The 4,090-nt window shown below is 45.5% G+C and overlaps 1 long non-coding RNA gene across 1 annotated transcript; it reads left to right on the top strand.

Annotated features, from left to right (window-relative positions):
* Window positions 1-682: 682 nt before the first annotated feature.
* Window positions 683-3,552, top strand: LOC134156404 (uncharacterized). Its single transcript, XR_009961897.1, has 3 exons — window positions 683-1,008; window positions 2,697-2,777; window positions 2,857-3,552. It is a non-coding gene; the product is annotated as an uncharacterized LOC134156404 (long non-coding RNA).
* The last annotated feature ends 538 nt before the right edge of the window (window positions 3,553-4,090 follow it).

Raw genomic sequence — 4,090 nt, 5'->3', positions numbered from 1 at the left:
TACCCGTTTCGGTTACCGGCCGGGGGGCAGACGAGATCCGCTTTTTTTTTTTCTTTTTTTGCTTTCCTTTTTTTTTTTTTTTTTTTTTTCTCTACGCAACGGCCCCGCGTAGCGTTCAAATGACCATGTGACAAGGAAATAGCTGCTCTCCCGGGCCAATACTGGCCTGCGCTTTTAAAGCGGCAGGAATCCGCTAGCCGCCCCTCCGGGTCTCTAGCGCTGCCCCCGGGGTGGAACGGGCGAGGGTCGGGGTGAGCGGGGCAGCCGCAGTGCCCGGCAGCGGAGTCCAAACACAACCAAACAACACGAAAAAAAACCCAAAATATTTCCTCCCCCTCTCCCCACCCCTTCCCTCAGCGGAGCGGGAGGCGGCCTGTTTGGAGGGGACTGACGGGGGGGGGGAGGGCAAGGACATGTAGTCAAGGCTTTATTTGAAAGCGGGGGAGCGCCCTGCGATTGGCCGTCCCCCACGAGTGTTCGGTGCTGATGCTCCTCGGGGAGGGAAGAGGAGCCAGCAGCCTCCCCCCTCCCCATCCCCTGCCGCCGGTCCTCCTTCGCCCGCTTTCGAGGGAGCCATCATCGTGGAAGGCGTTGAAGCTCATAGGAGGAGGAGCTGGGGGGGGGGGGGGGGAAGGGGGAGGTAAGGCGATATTGCTAGTCGGAATTAGTCAAACAGAAAAGAGGGGGGGAAAGAAAAAAAAAAGAAAAGAAAGAAAATCTTCTCCAATGAATCTCCGATTCACCGGCGGGGCCCCGCCGCCGAGGTATTTAGAGCGCAGCCCGCCGGGGGCTCCCCGGCTACCATGACCCGCCGGATAAGGTGCACTGTCCGCTTTCGGCTCGCCCGCAGCCCCTGCCGGGCCCAGGCTCTGTGCTGCCGCATCCTCCGTGGTGGCGGAGGGGCTGCGGCGCGGCGCTGGCTGGCCCGGCGGCTGGCCCGGTTGCTGGCCCGGTTGCTGGCCCGGTTGCTGGCCCAGTGGAGACGGTGCCGCGGGAGCCTCAGACAAGGTAGGGCCCCGACGAGCGGAGCTAAGCAGAGAGCGGGGGGGGGGGGGGGGGGCCCCGATAGTCGCGGGCGGCTCGAAGGGGCGGCGGGAGCTGGAGGCCGTGGAGGCCGCCCCGGGCTGATCGGTGCCTGCCCGGAGTCCCCTGCGCCCCACATGCCCACGCTGCGCAGGGAACAATTGAGGTGCTCCATAGGCATGGGGATTATTCTTTCTTTTCCTCCTTTATTTTTCCTGTCTCTATTTTTTTTTTTTTAACGCAATAGAAACCGGAAGGTTCTTGAAAAGTTTCTGCAACTTATTTCTGCCCCTACCCCCCCCCCCCGAGAAGTTCTTTTTTTTTCTTTTTGTTTTCTCTGTGGCTAACTCAGAAAAAATAAACCCACCACCCCTTACCAACATTTGCAAGAGGTTCCTTCTGACCAAGGAACATAATTATTTCTTTGAAGACAGAAAATGGCCACGGTGTTCTGAGTACATAACCCTATACACTGTTGTAAATAACAGTGAAATACAGTGGCCTCTTTGCCGTCGCCTGCTGTTACATAAATATGCACAGTAAGGTCAGAGTCAGAAAAAGTAATTTAAATACCCACGTATAAAGGACAGTCATAAGCACCCGTTTTTAAAACGCCTCCGAATTTTTTTAGAGACTTTTTTCCTAACTGCAGAATGCAAAATGGGGTGGTTGAGGATCTGCACGGTGCAGTTTAGGCCTCATTCATTACACATAATTTGATGCATAATGAAAATATAAATATAATATTAATTTTTATGAGTATTTGAGGATTGTTCTGCAAAATCCTCTGAGGGGGTCTTTAGAGGAGCCCTCTCGTAATCCAGAGCACAGACTGGAGAGGAACACACAAAGAAGAGAAGGAATGTAGAAATATTTGCCTAAAAATAACTACAAAACTAGAATATATGATTTTGTATCTGTAAAACTGAAACCTTTCAAGCCATAGGACTTGGGGTCTGGAGATTAAGCAATTCACAGTTTGCCTGCTTCAGTTTCTGGTTAGATCACTTTCAGCACTTCTTGAATATCAAGTGTGGGGAGATATACTTGCACACACACATGTCTGTGTCTGTCTATGTATATATAAAAACAGAAATAATATCGAGTTTTCCTTGTTGCCTTCAATCCCTCGTTTCTTGCACTTTTTTTTTTTAGTAGGCCTAATTTCTTCATGTTACACTAAATGGGGGGAAAAGAAACCATAAGCTCCGCCTGACCTGAAATGCGTGAATCTCGAAAATGAAACATAAATATGAAGGTGCTGAGTATTTCCAAGTAAATTCGCTGTAGCAAGGAGAAAACCCTCTCATGGATCAGGCATTTTGGCAATTTTTTTCTGCTCTCTGTTTCCACACTTGCCACTTGCTGTAAATACTGCCTTTTTTTTTTCCTTTTTCTTTTTCCACACTTTTGTTTTTCCTTTTTTCCCCAAACTTTTCATCGGGTGTACCTATTTCTTCTAAATGCCAATTAGGTCTAAAATAGTCACTGAAATGTGCTGAAAATCTGACTCTGAAGAGGCTGGGGGGGGGGGAGGGGGGGGGTGTAAAACAAAAGTGTGTGTTTAATCTAAACAAATATGAGGTTTTTCCCTTTTGCTTAACTACTCCTTCCTACTAGTAGACTGTAACAGCAATTAGGGTCACAAAAGTGATTCATAAATGTTTTCGCAGCTCGGAGACTGTGAACCCCGAATTTACAGTATTTAGGGCCACAGTTTACAGGAAGAGGAAGGCTTCTTATTCGGATTAGGTGTAAATCTATTCCGAGGGGAGAAAAATACTTTTGAAAATAAAGAGAAAACTGGTCTTTTTTTCCTTATTGTCTGTTGAGGGAGACGGGTCCTATTCTCAAGCTTTCTCTGAAATTAAATTCTTTAATTAAATAGATGGAACAAATAACATTTTAACACTCCTCAAGCTGTGTGTGAGAGAAAAATTCTTTAATTCAGGGTCCACGAAGCTGCTTCTGAACCACGAGCGGGTCCGAGGCAGGCACCGACAGTCAAAAACTGGTTTATAGAGGCAATCCTACAACCGCTCACCCTGGCAGAGCACTGGCCACGTCGTGACATTGTTTTCTTGCTCTTGCAACCTCTAAAACTGTTTAGTTCTTAGGGTGATGTGAGAACGCTTATTTGTTTTGCCTTTTGTGTGTTTATTACTTGTCTTCGCTTTGCTATTTGGTTTAGGTTTGTTGTTTGTTCTGCTGTTTTTCTTTTTCAAGAAGGGAATATTTTGCCTGGCGAATGCCTACCTTTTGCAAACTTTTATGTGATTATCCAGAGCTATTATGTCGTTTTACTTCCCGATAACTCCACAGTTCAAAACGAGGGACCGGAATAATACACATCTGAAATTTTCTAGAGGGTTTGTACCAAAAATAGAAAAATATCGAGGGCTATATTCACAGATGTTTTTAGGGCAGCATATTACATTCAGGAAAGCACTCTGCTAAAGTTTGTATCACACGACTCGGGAAACAGAAACCGATGTAATTTTTCTTCACTGTTGTAAGTCGTTGATTATTTTTTTTCGATGGGGGTGTGTTTATTTTTTCTTTTACTTTCTTGTCTTTTTCTTTTTTGTATATATATTTTTTTCCTTTTCTCTCTCTCCCCTCCCTTCTCCCTCCATTTTTATGTTCAAAAGAAACATTTATGACACAATTTTCAAAGGTCTAAAATTAGGGTGCTAGATTTTTCTGTGCTTACCCAATATGTGGAAGCAGGATAATTATTTTTGCAACACATACTGATATTTTAAACTGAAGAGTAGAAGGATACCGTTGAACTAGTTCTACTAATCTTTTTTACTTCATTTTTAGAGTAACTCCTATCAACTGTCCCTCTCCTTAACTGTAAATCAGGTTACTTGCATCGAACCTCTCCATCGCACCCCCCACCCATGCCACTCGTGAGCCTTTTTTGTTTATTTACAGGCGAGAGAATGCCAATCTTATGTTCTCTATAGTTTGTCTCTTTGTAGTACTTAATGAACCCCTAAACTTCTTACCAAAATACTTGTTAGGTGATAAAATAACTCAGATAAATGTATATTTTTAAAAC

The sequence above is a fragment of the Pezoporus occidentalis genome, unplaced genomic scaffold, assembly GCF_034315485.1.
Source record: "Pezoporus occidentalis ecotype Australia unplaced genomic scaffold, CSIRO_AGI_Poc_V1 ctg86, whole genome shotgun sequence".
Taxonomy (NCBI): Eukaryota; Metazoa; Chordata; class Aves; order Psittaciformes; family Psittacidae; genus Pezoporus; species Pezoporus occidentalis.
The sequence above is the reverse complement of the archived record's forward strand: the minus strand, read 5'-3'. Positions and strand labels throughout refer to the sequence as shown.